Source organism: Engraulis encrasicolus, chromosome 3 (genome assembly GCF_034702125.1).
Source record: "Engraulis encrasicolus isolate BLACKSEA-1 chromosome 3, IST_EnEncr_1.0, whole genome shotgun sequence".
Taxonomy (NCBI): Eukaryota; Metazoa; Chordata; class Actinopteri; order Clupeiformes; family Engraulidae; genus Engraulis; species Engraulis encrasicolus.
This window is the reverse complement of record NC_085859.1, coordinates 21900639-21921865: the sequence shown is the minus strand read 5'-3', so window position 1 is coordinate 21921865 and position 21227 is coordinate 21900639. Positions and strand designations below refer to the sequence as shown.

General features: G+C 46.3%; 1 protein-coding gene across 1 annotated transcript in view; it reads right to left on the bottom strand.

The window, feature by feature from the left end:
* pde4d (phosphodiesterase 4D, cAMP-specific) overlaps positions 1–20217 on the bottom strand; it is a 273715-nt gene extending 253498 nt beyond the window's left edge. The window contains exon 1 of the mRNA XM_063194992.1: positions 19944–20217. The gene's annotated coding sequence lies outside the window, so the exon portion shown is untranslated. The remainder of the gene's footprint in view (positions 1–19943) is intronic.
* Positions 20218–21227: the final 1010 nt, after the last annotated feature.

Sequence of the window (21227 nt, the reverse complement as noted above, 5' to 3'; positions counted from 1 at the left end):
TATGCTGTCGCTCTTTCTCTCTCGCTCTCACACATACAGCGCATGCATAAAGCTGAGAGAGAGGGTGTGTGTGTGTGTGTGTGTGTGTGTGTGTGTGTGTGTGTGTGTGTGTGTGTGTGTGTGTGTGTGTGTGTGTGTGTGTGTGTGTGTGTGTGTGTGTGTGTGTGTGTGTGTGTGTGTGTGTGTGTGTGCAGCCATATGTATTATAACTATTGTGCGTCCATATGTAAGCTACATAAATGTGCAATATTAATATAAAAAGTCAATATGGTAGATCTTGTAGCGTGCCCAATGTGCCCATAGTAGATGTTATCATCTTATAACATTTGGGGTAGGAGGTTTGCCCCTATCAGATCAATGTATTGCTCCTGCCCTTATCGGTGGAGGCTGTGGCCCTCGACTCCCATCCGTCAGCGCTCTACTCTAAACGGGGGTATTATCTGCAAGGCAGGGACGCCCCTCCATCAATCCTGTCCTCCTCTCGTTCGGGGAAATGGCGACTGACTGAGAGGCTCCGCTGGTTCATCCATTCAATTGTAAGTGGCACTTCGGAGCTGGTGCGTCAATATCGATTAGAAGGCGGCACACAAGGCGACTGTGCTTGGAGAACGCTGGCAGTTCATTAAGTCCATCACAGGCCTGATTGGAATCAGACTTCCCCTTAGGCCCATCAAGACATTGGGACAGAGAGAGAGTCTAAACCCGGCCCGCACAATGGTGCTGCCTCCTTTTTTCTTTTCAAACCCAAGCCTGTCACAACCAGGCAAGCAAACGAGGCAATGACCTAGGGCCCCCTTGCCTGTCACAACCAGGCAAGCAAACGAGGCAATGACCTAGGGCCCCCATGCCTGTCATAACCAGGCAAGCAAACGAGGCAATGACCAAGGGCCGAAGGTGTCACAAGTCCCCCTTTGCCCGGGCCCCCCGTACCATACCTTGAAACGGCCCTGTTCATAGCTCTAAAGACATTACGCAGGGCGCAGTACAGCCGCGGTTACTTCTAGGCATTAGATTAGTTTCTGAGCAATTCTTTCCTCCTCAGCAGCACCTTCTTCCTTTAGATAGAGGATCGCAGCTCTCTCTCGCTCTCTCGCTCTCTCTCGCTCTCTCTCTCGCTCGCGCTCTCTCGCTCTCTCGCTCTCTCTCTCTCGCTCTCTCGCTCTCTCTCTCTCTCACTCTCACTCTCACTCTCACTCTCTCTCGCTCTCGCTCTCGCTCTCGCTCTCGCTCTCGCTCTCGCTCTCTCTCTCACTCTCACTCTCACTCTCACTCTCTCTCTCTCTCTCTCTCATCTCATTTCATTTCATCTCATCTCATCTTTATTTGTGTCACGCTGAAGCGTTGCGCCGCTGTCGTGCCAGCATGGGGAGGGGAGCACCATCTGGGGATCTGACAGTGGGGTCATCTATCACGGCGGCATGGCCACACTTAAAGACGCCAAACAGGAAGCTAAAAGGCGGCTGTTATGATGACGGCGAGGCGCAATCTGAATATGAAATCCCCACAAATTGCTGTAACAGAAATGGGGAAGGGTGCAGGGAGCAGGGAGTCGAGTGTAGGTAATGGAGAAATGGTGGAAATGCTTTAATTTCAACAAGACCGCACGGTGAGACAGCTGCCTTCCCGGTACCGGTAAATGTTGTTGGGTAAAGTTGTGGTAGTGATTTGTCTTCAGTAAAACAAATTCATGGCAGCGGGATCCAGACGTAAACAGTAAATGATGAGCTCATACAGATGACTATGACGATGACAGAAAATCCACAAGAAGCTCCACAGAAGTCGTTGGTCTATCTGGGGCCCCCTACCCAAAGCCACTGTCAAGACAATTAAAAATGATCACTTAGGGAATAGTTGCCTATGACACAGACAACATTTACTATCTTTTTATATTTTAATATTTAACGTGTCAAAATGTCATATTTTACTAATAAAACGAGGAATTAAATGGCTCCCTTGCTTGAGAAGACTGATGCCAGATTAAAATTGTATGTTTCCCACGGGCAGAGGGAAAGCACACAAGAAAAAACACTTGAGAATGCGCGCATGCATACACACACACACACACGCACGCACGCAAGCACACGCACACACGCACGCACACACACACGCGCGCACACACACGCGCGCGCGCGCACACACACACACACACACACACACACACACACACACACACACACGCAAACACTTTGTAGAAACCTGCTCAATTAAAATGTGATGTTACCATTTAGATGTTTGTTTGATTAAGCTTATAACGTTTGTAGAGAGTTATTTGTTATGTTTGTATTTGTGAGTGGCTGACTGGCAACAAAATAAACACATTATAGATATGTCCCTCAATAGCTTACAAATGTAGGTGGCTGTGACTTTGATTGACTTTGGACCAAGTTTCATGCTGTCCCCGACATTTATTTATTTCCCCCTCTCTCTCTCTCCTTTATGTGACTTGAATAATGTATGAAATGTAGGGAAATGTTTCAGTGCTCAGGCGACAATGTCAAATTCAGCATCAACAGGGATGACGTGAAGGGCTGGCTGTTTAGCAAGTGTGGTTAGCGTTTTGCAGCTAAAATAGCAAAGGTATGACTTCCTGTTGCGGCTGGTGACTGAAGTTAAGAAAATTCCCAGAATTGATAGGAGATGTCATAATCCCATTCTCTGTGTTTGTAACGAAACGAGCTCTGACATATGAAGAGGAAGTGTGCCCTTTGAAATGCTAATACGTGCTCATCTTTTAGGCAAAAAAAATGACTTGTGTGTGCAGTGCACCGCACAAATGGATGAAAACAAAGTAGACCTTAAAAGGCTGCCTGTGAAGTCGTGCTTTTGGAAAATTGAAAAATTCTCTTTCATTGACAGAATATGCATAAAGGAGTATGTCGGTGTATTGACTGCATGACTAATGAGCCACCTTTTCAGACTTTGTGAAGTCACAAGTACCACATCTGTCTGTGGCAGAAGAATTGCACACATGGGGCCCGAAGCAAAACATTGCCGTACAGCCTGCCAAGGTCATCATAGTGCCCCCACCACCAATACTGATACTGATACAGCAAAGGACCTCGGTCCGGACCTCGAACCTGGGTCGCCGGCACAATGTCTTACCTCAATATCTATTTTATATAATACGCACGAACAGAGCACAATACTCTAGTTATTGTGAGTGCTTCATATGAGACTGAAACTGCATACGAGATTGAAAACAATTACATGTAGAGGCCTATCATTTTTTAAACAGCCGTCAAGTCAATATTGCCACACACCATTTCACAACATGTGTTAAATAATGTTGGATGTTTTCCCATTTCAAATGACTATTGTGGGTTTATTGTTCATCTGCATCATCATTCTGGTCTTGGATAAGTAAGTCTAAACTCTATTATATTCATGACGGCGGCAAGGTTTTGTTATGATGGAAAGCCTTCTATTTTCAGAACAAGCTGTGACTTTGTTATTGTCCGCAATATATTAAAACAGAATGTAGGCTTTAATAGACTGTGACTCTTCTGTGGCCCTCCTTTGAAAGAGGGCCAAGCAACACAATTTCAATTCAATTTATTTCATATCCATAGCCAAGAACGGGGAAAAAAACACGACTCTTTCATAAGGAAGCTGTTTCATACCGACAAGGATGACTGACCAAATTATAGTTGCATTGATTTGATGATGGCATGGCATTTTGTCATTAACCTTATTGCCAATATAACTGGGAGGCGGCGAGTGCTTGCAATTAAATGAATTCTAAAAAGGGATGACATCGGACAGCGGTTCCCAAACTTTTTTTCTGCTGTGATCCCTTTTTGCTCCCAGCGCCCCTCACCTCAATATTCCAAACAGCAAACATTTTTTGTCCATTAATATCTCTACATTTAAATGCATAAGTAAAGGTACATATGTATATTAGCCAGAAGTTATACTGAAACGAACCAATTCATGGAACTAGTTAAATGGTGACCTTTGGTTTTCCCATTTCTATGCAACATGCCTTCTGTCTCTGAGCCCCCCCTGCAGTACCACTGTGACCCTCTGAAGAAGGGGATGGGGAACCTATGTCCCGAGGGCCGTTGAGGCCATCTTATCCGGCCCCCGATATCATTTTCATATTATGCAATTTCACATTAAATATGACTTGCTTTGTAAAGAAATCTTAGAAATTACATTTGCAATACAATTAAGTTGTATTTTCAGGGGGGGTAGTGAACCCTACCCCCCACCCTGGACCCCTACCAGTTCGCATACCGAGCCAAGCGATCCACGGAGGATGCAATTTGCTCTGCCCTCCATCCAGCCCTCACCCACTTGGACAATAAAGACTCATATGTGAGAATGCTGTTCATTGACTTCAGTTCAGCATTCAATACCATAATACCACAACAACTCATCAGAAAACTGGACAAACTAGGTTTCAGCACCTCCCTCTGCAACTGGCTGCTGGACTTCCTGATGCAAAGACCACAAGCAGTACGGGTAGGGAACAACACCTCAAGCACCCTGACCCTGAGAACGGGGGCTCCGCAAGGTTGTGTTCTCAGCCCCCTGCTGTTCACGCTGCTGACACACGACTGCACAACGACCCACAGCACTAACCATCTAGTGAAGTTTGCGGATGATACAACACTGGTGGGCCTCATCACCAAGGGCGATGAGACTCACTACAGAGAAGAAGTAGACCTGCTGGCCAGATGGTGCAAAGACAACAACCTCCTGCTGAATGTCAACAAGACTAAGGAGATTGTTGTCAACTTCCAAAGGGTCCAAAAACAACTGCCACCACTGACCATCAACGGCGATGCTGTGGAGAGAGTGAGCAGCACCAAGTTCCTTGGAGTGCACATCAGCGACGACCTCTCTTGGACCACCAACACTACATCACTGGCGAAGAAGGCCCATCAGCGTCTCTACTTCCTGCGCAAACTAAAGAAGGCAAGTGCTACACCCTCCATCATGACAACATTCTACAGAGGAACCATAGAGAGCGTCGTGTCCAACTGCATCACAGTGTGGGGAGGAAGCTGCACGGAGAAAAACAGGAAGACACTCCAGCGTGTTGTGAACACAGCGAAGAAGATCATTGGAGTACCACTCCCCTCCCTGCAGGACATTTACACCACACGCCTCACCCGGAAAGCACTGATGATCATCAAAGACACAAGCCACCCTGCACACAAACTGTTCAGCCTCCTGCCCTCTGGAAAGAGGTACAGGCGCCTCCGTTCCCGTACCACCAGGCTGGCGAGCAGCACAATGCACCAAGCGATCAAGATGCTGAACACTCAACCCACTCTACCTCCACTGTCAGCCTCTAGCCAGCAAGGCCACTGACAACCCCCCCCCCATCCCCCACCACCATATCTGCGACTGAACATTCCACCTGCACTACTATACTTGTGACTGAACTTTCAACCTGCACTAACTCAAAACATGCACACACACACACACACACACACACACACACACACACACACACACACACACACACACACACACACACACACACACACACACACACACACACACACACACACACACACACACACACACACACACACACACACACAAGCACACTGCACTTTCTGCACTAAAGCCAAACATACAGTACACACACTGACACACACACACACACACACACACACACACACACACACACACACACACACACACACACACACACACACAGACACACGAACACACACACAGACGCACACCGCACCTTCTACCTGCACTAAACACATACACACACATACACACACACACACACACACACACACACACACACACACACACACACACACACCACACACACACACACACACACACACACACACACACACACACACACACACACACACACACACACACACACACACACACACACTGCTGCTGGTGTACTTGACAGACCTTTTTAATATTTATTTTTCTTCAAAATGCTACTATTACCATGTCAGAACACTATAAAGGACTTTTTAGGAAAAGCACAAAAGCACAACAATACCTCTTAATGTATGTCCTCTACAAGTCTTCTGTTGTCCAGTCTTGCACTTTAAATGTCTGTATGAGCACTGTCTATGTCCATACTGTCTTAAGTCCATGTATAAGTACTGTCTATGTCTATACTGTCTATGTCCTTACCTAGATTAGTCTATGTCTGTATGGGAAAGCAAGAAATGTAATTTCAAATTCTTTGTATGACCAGTGCATGTAAAGAAATTGACAATAAAACCTACTTGACTTGAAGTTGGGGACTGTTGTAAAGGTGGCTGCCCCCTTGAATGAAAAGGATTCCTCACCCCTGCTCTGAAGGGTCCACTCCTGACCCCCAGTTGGGAACCACTGGTTGGGAGGGTGGCATTGGGCTGGAGGGGGAGAGGATGCATATGCCTGCCTGTGAGATAGCCTTCAGTGATTACATATACTTGCAATTGCGCTGCTCAGAGGGAAAACCCAAGCTAATGTAACAGCTCCCCCATGTGGTGGCATTAGTCACTAGCCCCCAGAGAGGGAGTACATATACTGTACAGTACACTGTAAACAATGATATCAGTGGGATAAGTCATGATAACTTACATAGTTAATTTCTTCTGATAGACACTGCAATGGCACAGCATGGTTTAACTTGAAATCACAAGTTTGCCAGCTGCGTCAGAACTTCAAGATAGTTTAAATCTTTATTGTAAGTTGTGTGGAGTTGTGTGTGTTAAGCTGCAATTCAAAGCATCAACCAACTTACAATAAGGATTTAAATTCACTTGGAATTCTGAGGCAGTTGGTTATAGGCGTAGTGTATAGGCCTAACAGTAGTCCATAAATACAGTCCTCTCTTCTCACTCCCTCACTCCCTCTTCTGATGGTAACCAACGGTACAGAAAAGCATCAACAGACTGAGGAAGGTGGAGCACAGGAGGAGGTGGAATTGAAGATACCCTGGAAAAGAGAGTGTGTGTGTGTGTGTGTGGGGGGGGGGTGTCTGTGTATCTGTGAGGCCACTAAAGCTCAAGTGAAGTGGACACAGACAAAAAGACAGACCGAGAGAGAGAGAGAGAGAGAGATAGAGAGAGAGAGAGGGAAAGAGAGAGACAGAGACAGAGACAGAGAGAGAGAGAGAGAGAAAGAAAGAAAGAAAAATAGACAGATAAAGAAAAAGAGAAAAAGAAAAAGAAAGAGAAAGAGAAAGAGAAAGAGAGACACAGATTAAAAGAATCAAGAGAGGCTCAAAGAATCTATGAAGGAGGCTGGTGGAGGTAGGTAGGGGGTTCTGTAATGCATCTCAGGTGAATGAGAGCCATTGGTCTGGCCTGCCCCTGGCGGATGGCACAGCAGGGCATGCCACGTGAGAGTCCAAGGGGGTGGTGGCGGCTAGCTGGGGTAAGAAAGAGACGGGTCACACACGCACACACACACGCACACGCACACGCACACACACACACACTCACACATAGAGCGGCCTGGCTGGCAGGACCAGCTCACGGGAGACAGACAGACACATCAGTCGCAACAGCAGCTCTCAGGGGAGCTCAGATGACAGGCTGAAATGGAATCTGAGAGAGGGAAAGAGAGAGAGAGAGAGAGCGCCGTGCAGAAAAAACAAACAATCAAGTCCAACTTGATGTATCCAGTAAACAGAGAGTGAGTCACACAGATGACAGAGAGTGGATGGGGCGACAAGGGAGAGAGAGAGAGAGAGAGAGAGAGAGAGAGAGAGAGAGAGAGAGAGCAAGGAAGGAGAGAGAGAGAGAGAGAGGGCAAGGAAGGAGAGAGAGAGAGAGAGAGAGAGAGAGAGAGAGAGAGAGAGAGAGAGAGAGAGAGAGAGAGAGAGAGAGAGAGAGACAGAGAGAGGGAGAGAGAGAGAGAGAGAGAGAGAGAGAAAGAAAGAGAGAGAGAGAAAGAAAGAGAGAGAGAGAAAGAGCAAGGGAGTCAGTGAGGGCAGATGATTAGAGAAGGGAGGAGTGAGTGAGCCGTGGCAATGTCAGATCAGCTGTCTTGTCTTTGGGCCGAAGAACATGCTAAGTGCTTCATTATGGTAATTAACGTCTCATGGTGCAGAGCTGCACAGAGAGAGAGAGAGAGAGAGAGAGAGAGAGAGAGAGAGAGAGAGAGAGAGATTGTAAATATCCCTCCTCCCCATTCATGTCATATTTTGTAATCTCTGTTGTCTTCGTCCACAAAGACATTGCGATTGCTGTGGCCAGGGCCGGATTAATGCACAGGCTAGATATGGCTGCATCCTTGGGGCCCCCATCTGACAGGGGGCCCCTGAATGGCAAAGAGTGAAAATTGCTGAATTGTGACAGGATGCAATATTGAAAAAAATCATGTGTGCTATTGAGTGCAGTTGATAGACAAGTTATCATTAATTCCTAGCTCGTAATTATGACACTGTCTATGTAAATTTGTCATGAAATTTACCTTCCGAGGGGCCCCACAGCAACCCATAGCCTAGGGGCCCCAGGCTGTCTTAATCTGGCCCTGGCTGTGGCGCTGCCTCTGAGGATGGTGATGTTGATGATGGCCATGATCATTGTGCTAGAGGTTGAGTGTAATTGCCATGTGTGGGCTAATGGTATGGGGAAATTAGGCTGCGCCGATCACGCATGGAGGGAGCAATCTTGGAGAGTCCCTGTGATGCAGGGGGAAAATCTTCTGTCCATATTGATTAGAATCATGATCAGAGATGATTCTAGGGTCAGTTGGGGCCCCAAGCGAAAATTCTAAATAAAAAGCATTCGCAACAAATCACTACACTTTTAGCTGTTGTTCATCATCTTCTGACTTACGGGCCTCAAGCAGTGGCCTGCCTAGCCTGGTGACAAGATTCACCTTTGATCATGATCATCATCATCATCATTATTATCGCCACATGAATGCTTGAATATTGAGTAAGCCAAATACTGTAAGCTTTGGACTCTAGCTTGTTTGAGATTGTGTTGCCCACTGATGTGTGAGGAACGAAATTTAGTTGCTCCGGCCGGACTTGTTTGTTTTAATTGAAATATTCATGTAACCGTTGGGGGGGGGGCGTTGGACAAAGGGCACAGTTGTCCCGGGCCCAGGGACAGAGAGAATGGGCCCAGATTATATTGTATATGGGGGGTCCTTTCGGATGACTTTGTCCTGGGCCCGGCCAAAGCTGTTTGCGGCCTAATGGTGAAAGCTTTAGACTTTGAGTTCTCTGCACTCTGAGAAACAGTACTTAATATGATTCCTCATTCCGCATTAAAATATTCACATTTACAGTAAAACTCGATGACGGAGGGAGTACTGGCACAGCTGCGGGGGTGAGGGACATTCTTTGAAGGCCACTGGCCCTTGGAACACAAGCATAAATCACACTTAACTGTTATTTAGCGAGAGCTGTGGTTGGTCGTTATTAATAAAAAATATCTTACAAAGTATGGAAGGCATGGATGTGAGGAGGAGAGATAGCATCGCTTTGGAAATGGCAAAAGAAAGACTTAAAATAGACAAGCACCCACTTGTTTATGGAAACTTTTTGGACCAAACCCCATGCTTGTCTCATCCTAACAGTCTTGCTTTTTCACACAAATACTCAGTGTGTGGCTGGACTGAGAAAAACAAATAGGCCCATGCCATTGAACGCTACTGGAAAATGAATACTGAAGAAACTAGCCACAGTCTTCACTCGCAGATCTAATACAAAATTTACATTTAAAATCCCCCCTTTTAAGTAAACTTAAGTGTAAGGTTAACCATTTGGACAGGAAAGATGTGAAGTAAAGTCAGCCAGAGAGAAAGCCAGCCAGCAGTGGGAATATGCTGTTCTTGTCGGCTGTTTCTCTAGTAAACACATCTACTTTATTCTGCGTACTAGCTTCAGGGTGTGTTTGAGTCTACTGGCCGCATCTGGGCTGCTCTTAGTTAAAATGTGCTCGGTCATAATGCTTTGGTGTCAAGTGCTTCTCACTGCATCTTGCCTGCTGTCTTGCTCTTGTGTGTACTCTGCCTGCGCCGCGCGAGCCATTATGTGTCCGGGGAGAGTTTGGGAAAAGGGGACATTGGCTGTGGCCTTTTAGAGAGGCTCAGGGGGACGCCTTTTCAGGGCCTTTTTTGTCACATTAACCCGCTGCTCCCTCTACCCTCTTGCCTCCCAGGCCGCGAGTGGCTCTTTGCTTTAATGGAAACATGTGTCATGTCAGGGTCGAGAGATTTTTCCACTGTAATTTTTTTTTGCACGCGCTTTGTGTGCCCTGTTTGTGGACACAGGTCATCCAATTACTCCTTAGCAATTATGGAGATTCATAATTAAATCGCTCCGCATTAAGCCTGTGATGATGATGATTGACAGTGGGCCTGTGGATGCTATGAACTGCTGTGGCATGCGCTTCAGACGTGAGACAGGATAGTTAATCATATTTGGTGTCACGGCAAAAGGACACTTAAAAAGAAGTCTTGACCAAAACATCAACATGAATGAACTGTTTTGAAGGACTTGAGGTGAACTCAAAAGAAAGTTGTGATTAAAACATACTGTGCCTAGGGCTTGTGTCTTCACAGAACAAGGTTTCAAGAACAGTGACATCTGAATGGACAACCAAATGACAGCAAGTTTTATGGTATGCATGCCACCACTGTGCTAAAAGAACAAGGGGCAGGAGGGCAAAGTTTCATATTTATGCCCCTTCATCACATGTTTTATACAGTTGGGTTGGGGACGTGAGGGTTGGACCAGAGAGCAATATTGCTATGGCAATTGCTATTTGGATTTCATTTCAGCAGGAAGGAGAATTGGGGGGAAGTAATGATGGCAATTAGTGACCTTGTGTAATAGCTGCCTTTGTAATTTTGAAAATAGGATGCTACAAGCTACAACATTCATGAAAAAAGGGCCTAATTTATATTTTACCTGTGCTCAAAAAATAATTATGCTGATGTCTGTCGCATGCTGCAGTTGAAGTAATGTAACCGGTTTGCAATAAATGGTATGATACAGCATACAAACTAAAAGAGTGCAGAAACATTTTTTGTTTGCTTTAGGGTAGTTTTGGTCTGTGGAATGTTGGCTCTGAGACCTCTTTAATTAAATGTCACTTATGTACGCCTTAAGCAAGATTTTTAATAACCAAATAAAATATGCAAAGTGTACTGAGTTCAGGGCATTTTTTTTAATTATGGGAAGCCAGTAAGTAAATGCTCACTGGGACGTCATACATGATTTTCTGACATGCAGGCCTATATTGTGAATAGCTACATTTTTAGGTCAAATCAAGCTAAAGGAAGGGTCAATGAACTAGGCAGGGGGCAGGCTAAACATTTGTTTTTCAAGTCCCTGTGCATGCAACAGTGCTACAACAATCAGCGCAACAAATAGGATGACATATGGGATGCTCTTCATTGTGATTCATCGGCCAAGATAAGGAGCATTAATTCAAATTCCCTGAATGGCCGCTAGACGTCCTTGAAGTGAATTACACTCGTCTGAAGTATAAACTAAAATCCATCCACTTTGCCTCAAAAAATAAATAAAATAAATAAATCTGATGCAAACATCTTTAAATTGCAAAAGTACAGTATGTCCTTTAAAAAAAATCACATGTAATTCTGTAAAGTATGGCTGTGCTGGTTTACAACTCTTTGTCCTAATTTGCATGTGTTGTTGGGCACCAACAGTATATAGACTTCTCATTTAGGTCTCACAATTGTGTTTGTTGTTTAGGAAGGTTAATGATCAAACAGCTGTTGTCGAAACAGAATAAAACTGAATTAGGAACTAACTGTGAACCCTGAATATAACCTTCCCCATGGAAGTTTGCTTTGCACCAGTCAGAAGTAATGTCAAGCAATGCCAACCAGCCGACCGTACAAAATAGAAGCTATGCTTGTCTTTGACCAGAACTAGCTATCAGTGAAAAATGCAGTGCTCCCATCCTGGCTTGCTAGCTCCCCGTTTGCTTGGGCCTGTCCTCTGTTGTGGTTTACCCCCTGCCTAAAGTGCATCCTTTCAGCTGGATCTCATTCTCCCAGATAGATCTCTCATCCTGTTGGTTGCAATTCAAAGCTTCACACAGCTTTTTACAATGTTCCTTTGGTTTAGAATTATGCAAAGTGTGCAACTGCTCAACTGTTCTACCTCTCTCCAATGTTCTAAGCCAGCCACATTTTCCTTCGAATGCCTTTGAGCGTTTCTCATTTCCCCCCATGCAGGACTTCCACTGCTAGAAAAGGTGGACAGTGTGCTGCTTGGTGGGTCTAAAATTATCTATAATTTTCACACATCTGTCTAAATATCTGCCTTGGATAGCGCTGGTGTTTTACTTTTCTTAGATGGCGTCAGGCGCAGCACTGCTGCCAGGCATAGGGCTTGCTAATGTGCAACAGCACCATGTAAGGTGTGCTCTTCTGCTTTACTGTGGTGCAGTCAATCATTGACGTTTACAAGGCACTTTTAAACAAATTACCCATTACTTTTCTGAATACAAGCATTGTGCCTGTGTTTGCAGTGCCCATGAAAGCCATGTTCACTTAAACCATTGATGCTGGATGCAACATTGACCCTGGCGCCTGGAGCTGCATGACGCAACATTCAGGATCATGAGATTTGAGACAATTTGATTAAAAATCGTGGTGTGTTAGGGCTGAATGAAGACATTCTAATGCAAGATGAGGATCTTAGTGCTTAAATGAGCTAACTTTTCTTTAAAAAGGGCTTAGGCATTCAGCAGCCTTTTTTGCAGGTGCTTTACTGTAGACATCAATGGATTAACCATGCTCTGCTGCCTGATGTTGTGACAACCCTTTACTTGCCTTGTCAACTTTTGTGAAAACTCTGACCTTCGTTTTAAAGATCGATGACAATGCAACAATGACTGCAGTGTTGTTAACACTAGTCGACTTGTGTTCTTGTGATAAAATGATTTGACAGAATGTAGGCTACACACGATAACATACATCATTCAGTATGTTTACATGCATACAAGACTTCCCCAATATGGCTTGCCCCAGTTTTGCTGAAATCATACAGTATTTAACACGTAGTATTTGTGTTATGAATGTCCTTGTGACTTAATGTCATTGATCCTTTTTGGGATAATGAAGTGCAAATGCATAGTCAATAATGCAGCTCCAGATTCCACACTGACCTAACCCAAGAAATGAGATTAGTTGTCAATGTTACACTATATCGTTTGGCTATAGGGCTGTTTGATTATGGAAAGTGTGTTTTGAGGCCGCTTTGAGTAAGGAGAGTCATTTGGAAGAATGCTAGTTGCCTTTGCACTTCCCCTGCACATTAGGCACCCACGATATGGTTAAAGGATGAGTGCATAGATGTCTATCAAGTAACTTTGTGTTCTTGCTCGCCTGGCAAGGAAGACATTAGTCTGGAATTGCATGGTCCAGAGAGTGGAGGTTTGTAGGTGGGACCAAACCATACCGTCATTCTTGTTCAAATTCCCTCTGTACTGCCTTGGCCAATGCTAGCCTATGACCAATCAAACAACTACTTTTCATTAGCCATAGTGACGGCATTTGCTGTCACTGTCCTGCCAAAAGCCAAAATATTTAAACAGAAGAAGGGAAAAAAAACTTCACGTTGCGATTGGTGAGCTAGGCCTGGTGCCTGTTGTGGTGATCTCAGAAGGACCAGGGTCAGACCACATGCCAGGCTAAAGCATTTTTGGTTCATCTAGTTTTCTAGCCTACTCTTTTTTTTTTTTGGGGGGGGGGGGGGGGGTTCTGCCCTATTGTTTTTTGTGAGACAGGATAGTGAAGGAGAGACAGGAAGTGAGCTGGGAGAGAGAGATGGGGAAGGACCGGCAAAGGACCCGGACCGGGAATCGAACCTGGGACGGCCGAGTAGTAAACGTGTGCCCTACCATATCAGCCACATTAGGGCCAGATTTCTAGCCTACTCTTGTGCGACTCATTGGTCTAATTGTAACCAAGGTCATCCAAAGCAGTCCCGCCACCCGAGCTTCACAACCTAACGGGACACTGACTTGGGAGGCAGACGCACTAACCAGTGAGCTATAGGTCAGGCTGCCTGTTCAGTCTGGGTCATCCCTATGTTCCCCGGGTCCTATGTTCCCCGGTTCCTATAGGATATACAGTACATATAGTACGTTCCCCGCTACTGGGGAACTTAAAACCCTTTAAAAAAAAAACTTTCCCATACAAAGACTGGGGAACATAGGACCCAGGGAAAATAGGTACGCTCCCGTTCAGTCGACAGTGCATCTGTATGAGGTTTTGACAGGCAGGTTTACTGATGTTCTCTACCACTACTCTATTAGTTGGCATCCGTTGCAAAAGCCTGTTTTTCCTCTTAAACCATTAGGCACGATTAATTTGCCTTAGAATGACTCTTTGTAACTTTGTTTATATGTGCAAATGGGTATTTATTTAAACAGACAAATTAACCGCTCTAGGGGGTTGTTGGAGTTGGCTTCACCTTTTGTCTTCCAGGTCAGCCTCATTCCATGTGAGACCAGGCAGGCTTGGGGCTGTGTCCAAACTGTCCCTGCACATCAAGCTCTACCAGCTCCTGCTACTAAGTACTGAAGCTACTGGGCACCTGCACTTGTCCTGCTATCTCTACCAGCAACGCAAGAGAGACAGGAATCTTCTAGCCCAACACCATCACGTAATGCCAAACTGTGGAAACTCACCAAACAAAACTCAATAGAAACACAAATATGGAGGAGGAAATGGAAGTGGATAGGTCATACACAAACACGAAAAAAAAGAAGCAATAACAAAACAAGTTCTGACACTGAACCCACAGGGCAAAATAAAGAGAGGCAGATCAAGATCCTCCTGGAGAAGAACTGTTGAGCAGGAAATGAAGGAAGAAGGGAATAGCTCTTTTCCAAAATGAGATATATCCGTATTATAGAATGTTGGAAAATTGACATTTTTGTATTTGGCATTCCATTGAATTGCATTGAAAAATGCATTTTATAGAGGTTTAAAAAGTATGTTCTCGAAACATTTGAATGGCAAGAATTCACACATAGATGATAGGACTTCTTAACAGTCCATTCCAATATTAAAATGCAAAAAGTCAAAAATGGTGGATATAGCGTTTTGGAAAAGAGCCCTTCAAGGGCTATCGTGGCAACAACTGGAACAGAGGGTGCAAGACAGGAGAGGATGGAAGAGTTTCGTCAATGGCCTATGTTCCTGAGGCAACATTAAGTCCCAAGTAAGTAAGCAGTGCATGTGTGAACAGGAGCATTTTAAAAACGTGAAGTGAAGTGAAGTAAAAAGTGAAAGCCTAACTGGGAAACTCCAACTCCCATTGTCATTGTGACACAGCACTTCACAGCACACAAGTGTTCACTGCCCACTGCACACAACAAAATTGCATTTATGCCTCACCCGCAAGGGGGCAGCCCCCAATGGCACCCAAGGGAGCAGTGTGGTGGGACCGTACCATACCTCAGTCATTGAGGAGGATGGGAGCACTGGTTAATTACTCCCCGCACCAACCTGGCAGGTCGGGAGTCGAACCGGCAAATTTTGGGATACAAGACTGACACTTTAACCGCTTACCCATGACTGTAAGCAGTGCATGTGTGAGCATTTTAAAAAGCAACGTGAAGTCCACATTTGGTTAAATAGGGGGCGATTTAACACTTGAAAAAGGTGATTCTCAGTGATGTATGCTCTCGGGCAGTAGCTGTAAAGGGTTCCAGCTGAGTGAGTCAGCAGCACAGACAGACACCCAAACGACAGCACCTCAGCCAGCCTTGAGGTCAGTCTGGGCCACTAAGGACTTCCAAACAACCAGTCAGGCTGCCCTCCTGTCAGCAAGATCTATCTCAACAAGTATGTCTGGGCATGGCCATAGCCACAAATGAGGTAAGAGAGGTCCGGACCTCACTTATTTTTAGAGAAAATAATATATTTTTCACACATGAAAAAGGGGATCTTCTCCATTGTCCGCCATTTTGAATTTCCAGAAATCTTTTCAGCTGCAAAACATACTGTAAACTGTGGTCATACTAGTAAATATTAGTTCATTAGTTAGCAAATATTCATGAAAAGACCAAAATTGACAGCATAGTTTCAATGAGCAACATAGTTACAATAGATACTCCGGGCAACATCCTACACAGAGCACCTATAAAAAAAATTCTGGCGGGCTGCGCGCGCACTATGGACCTCCCTTATTTCAAATTCCTGGCTACGGCCATGTGAGGCTGTGTGTGTGTGTGTGTGTGTGTGTGTGTGTGTGTGTGTGTGTGTGTGTGTGTGTGTCTGTCTGTCTGTCTGTCTGTCTGTCTGTCTGTCTGTCTGTCTGTCTGTCTGTCTGTCTGTCTGTCTGTGTGTGTGAGAGAGAGAGAGAGAGAGAGAGAGATGAAGAGCTGTGGTGAGAGTGAGAGAGAGATAGAGAGAGAGAGAGAGAGAGATAGAGAGAGAGAGAGAGAGAGAGAGAGAGAGAGAGAGAGAGAGAGAGAGAGAGAGAGAGAGAGAGAGAGAGAGAGAGAGAGAGAGAGAGAGAATGTCAGGGAGGGATCTGACACTCCTAGGACCTCTAGCTTCACCCCAACCTTTGTGTCCATCAAATAGGTTGAGAGATGGAGAAGGAGAGAGTGACAGAGTGCAAAGGGGAGACAGACAGAGAGAGAGAGAGAGAGAGAGAGAGAGAGAGAGAGAGAGAGAGAGAGAGAGAGAGAGAGAGAGACAGACAGACAGACAGACAGACAGACAGACAGACAGAGAGACAGAGAGACAGAGATGGAGCGTGTGATACAGAGCTAAAGAGAAAAGGGACAGAGAAACAGAGTGAGAGACAGACAGAGGGAGATGGTACACACATGCACACTAGAACAAGTGAAGACAAGATGTGACAGGTCCACGCACCAGGCCCTGGAAATGCCACACAGCTCTCTCGTCACCAGGGCATCTTCACAGCACATTTACATGTGCAAAACACCAACACCACGGGCACTCTGAACTCCCTGCCTTGCTGTCGCCTTTGCTTTCTGCTTACTACTATAGCTGGCTGCTGCTCAGCTGCCGTTCCCTTGTCAGTGCACGCACGGCTCGCTCATCCCCTCCAGCCTGCTCTGTGCTGTGTGCCCTTGGTGTTTTAGGTCCCGCAACAGTGCCTTTAAAGGGGCTCAATGTAGGATTAAAAGTTTAATTAATCACTGCCCCAAGTCAGCCGATGCTTATTTGAGTCACTAGTAAGTGAACGATGACTCTCGCGACCACATGTAACTTTTGTGAGAGCGGTCGGCTTCGAGTGTCGTGGGAAACACTTCTCATGCGAAAAATCACTTTACATACTGTATTCAGATTTGTATCAACTGCTGGCATTCCGTGATGAAAAACATTCTCACAGCGAGTTTATTTAACCCATTTTGTCCTAAGCCCTTTTTGGGAAAGGGTGCCCTCTATATTAAATCCTAAATATCTCAGCCTCATACAGACATGAAATAAATCTAATGAAATAAAATCTATTCTAGAACCTTCATTTTGCACTAGTATAGTGTTCATTCAGCTCTAACATGCCCACATTTTTAATAAAGCAGCTAAAATCTCAAGAACTTCAATGCAGCGTATATGTCGCTCCAGGACACAATGGGTTAAACAGCAACAGGCATGCCAACGCGCAAACTACGTCATCCTACATTGTGCCCCTTTAAGGCACCATGCCTGCCAAGCACATCAACAAACAAGGGTTAGTCTTAGGGGTTGAGGATTTGGCTTAGGATTAGGGTTATGGATTAGTTTGGGGTAAAGGTGAGGGTTAGGTTTAGTGTTTTTGACCAAGGATTTGTTAGGGCATAGAGTTAGGGTTAGGTTTAGGGCAAGGGCTAGGTTTAGTGGTTAGCGTTAACAATTGATTAAGGGCCCAGCCGTGGCTAGGGTTAGGGTTAAGGGTTAGGGTGAGGGCACTGCTGGGCTGGAGACTGGACTGCTACGCGGCGACCCGGGTTCGATTCCCAGCCCCGGTCATTTCATCTCGTTTCCTGTCATCTCCCACTGTCCTGTCTGAAAAATGATAACCCCCCCCCACCCCCACCCAATATAAGAGAGATTGATTAAGGCCTTCAAGACCAATTGATTAAGGCCTTCAAGGCACCGCTGTCTGGAAGGAGCTGCTGGAGGCAAAATAACACACAGCGAGCCAATGTCACAACGCTCACCTCACCTCCAAGTGACGCATGCCCACAGGTCGCACTACAGTACAGTACCACCCCACACACTCCACTCCTGTCCACGCCAGCGGTTTCCATGGTTACGCGAAACAATGTGGCTGCTGTGTGTCCCGTGTGTGTCTTTATCAGCTATTACAGGGTAATTTGAGCGAGTGTGCCGTCACACGAGAATACCCAGTTGTTCATTTGCATGTCAGCGGTCGGTGCCACACACACAGTGCTCTTTATGCCTCCTGGGAGCGTAGATAGCCGTGACAGGTGGCTGGCTAAACAAATCAGCAGGGGGCTTGGGGTGGAGGTGGAACAGGCACACGGACGGACGGACAGATGGATGGACGGACAGATACAGCAGATCAGTAGATAGACAGATATACCGACAGATGGGGAAATTAAGGAGGGTCACACTCCTTCATTAGAAAGTTTGTTTTTGTGTTTCGTTTGATAATTTCAGATTTTCTCTCTCTCTCTCTCTCTCTCTCTCTCTCTGTTTGCAGGCAGACAGACAGACAAGACAGACAGTCGAATGGACAGACAGACAGAAAGATAGATGGCGAAATAAAGGAGCATCACTCTTGTTCATTAGAAAGTTTGTTGTTGTGTTTCGTTTGATCACTTCAGGGCTCTCCTCCCACTCTCCCACACGACTGTTTTACGCATTTCCCTCTAATCCGCCAGCACTTGATACGCACCATAATTGCACATTTGCTTCCTCTCCTGCACAGCGAGCTCGGCCGTCTATTCTAAAGCAGGAAGCTATTGCACATGGCTTTGTTTAATGAGGGAAACTGTGACACATGGAAGGAAAACATGAAAACAGACCCAGATTTTTTTTTCCGCCTGTGCTGCACAACCATAGAACCAACCAGTCTTCAACCTGGCCAGGAGAAAGGGGAGTAAGGTACTAAGGGGAGTAAGGTAGGCCTACTGTAAACTGAGTTTATGGAACACAGCGCGGCAAAGTCAGGGTGTACTATTACAGGTCGCCTGCTGTTGTGTTGTTACCACCGAAGCAGACATCTATACTCTGGAGAATTCAAATGCAGCACGTGAAATGTTTTGCAACTTTCACTGCTCAACCCGTGTGTGTCAGACATACAGTAAGAGTGTTGTTGCTGCATTTTTGCCAAAACAAATCTATTTATAGTAACAGTGCACTCACTGCTTTGTAACCGCCAGCGGATGACAAGGTCTTTTTGGACGAGGCCAATTTAAAAACACCAGCATATAAAACGCATCACAGTGACAAGTTTGTCGAGGAGCAGTGACAGCAGGGAAAGTCACCTTGTCACCTCACAATTACCCAAGTTCAAAACACACACATATGCGTACACACACGCACGTTAAGCGCACGCTCTCGCTCTCGATCTCTCTCTCTCTCTCTCTCTCTCTCACACACACACACACACACACACACACACACACACACACACACACACACACACACACACACACACGCACGCACGCACGCACGCACGCACGCACGCACGCACGCACACACACACACACACACACACGCTTCAACTTTTCATTCAGCTTTCCACAGCAAACAAATTGTCAACACTGTCAAACATCATGACACACACCCACATAGGTACCCACTCAAGAGACAGACTAAAGACTAACTGAACATTCCGGTTCTTTCTGAAACATTAACGTTCAACTAGGCACAGCAGCAGGACAGGACAGGACAGAGCAGCGACACACAAGACTACCCAAGGGGAGGTAAGGCTACAGAGTGGGACAGAGACAGAGGCAACAGAGGTAGGGGAGGTGTTGTTTGGGGGGGGGGGGGGGGGGGTAAGAAAGGCCCAAATAGGAACTTACTTTTCTCCACGGAGAGGGAGAGCCACAGAGGAGATGTCAACCCGTGCCCAGTGGATCGCACTGTCACTCTCTGCTATATCCTCCTCCTCCTCCTCCTCCTCCCCACGCTCCTGTCTCTCTCTCTCACACCGTCACACAACCTGCGAGCGCGCACGCACACACTCTCGTCCGCCCTCCAAAATATGTATCCTTTAAAAACATAAAAGAAGCGCCATGCACTGTGAGAGCAAAAACAGGAAGGACTGTGGCCTCGGCGTTTCCTGTGCCTGCCAGTGAGCTTGAAGCTGATGCTCCCTGGCTTAAGGATGGAACTACAACAGAGTTCCCAGTCTGCTCTGAGCCAATCACAGCGGCTGCCTTCCCCCTCCTTTCCCCCCTCCCACCCCCTCAAACTTTCCCAGCCTGTGCCGGCGACTCCAGCGACGGGGCTGCTGCTGCAGGAGCAGCTGAAGCAGCAACAGAGACAGAGGCAGATCACAAAATCTCCTCTCCTCTCCTCTCCTCTCCTCTCCCCTCCCCTGCCGTACACATACTGGCAGGCAAGCCAAACACTATGTTGTGCAGTCCACTCACCTATATAGACGAGGGAGAAGAACAGGCAGAGATATGTCAGCTCATGTCACAAGGAACGGCTCATGGCATGCAAGCGTAGACCAGCGTGAGCGTACGTACATGCAATGTCAAACAGGATCTTCCTGCCATCAAGCATCATGTTTGTTGTTTGTCATTAGGGCCTGGCTGGCTGTACTGGCTGTGCTGTGCTGTGCTGTCTGTCCCCGAGTGCCTCGGCTGGAGCTCCGAGCTCACTGCAGCAGAAGAGGCAAACCTCAAAACGCAGAAAACAATTGAGGTGGAAAGACTGAAGTGGAAGGAGGCAGGGAGAGAGGACAAGTAGGAGGAGGAAGAGGAGAGAGAAGGAGGAGTATGGAGGGAGGAGGAGGAGGAGGAGGAGGAGAGACGCATGGATGTATTGTCACCCCTAGGTGGAAGGAGGCTGGAAGAGAGAGAAGGAGGAGGAGGAGAGGGGGGAGAGAAGGAGGAGTAGGAGGAGGAGGATGGAGGGAGGATAAGGAGGAGGTGGGGGGGAAGTCATGGATGTGTTGTCACCCCTAAGGGGACACAGCAGCTTGTCCATGTGGACTTCCTCTCTGTGAGATATCAGTCGTGTGTAAATGGATGGGCTGCCTCAGTGACTCACCGGTGACCCGCCCCCCCCACAACCCCACCACCCCAACCCTCCTCTCTTTTCCCAAGCAAACAAACGATGTGGGCTGCACAGGTACC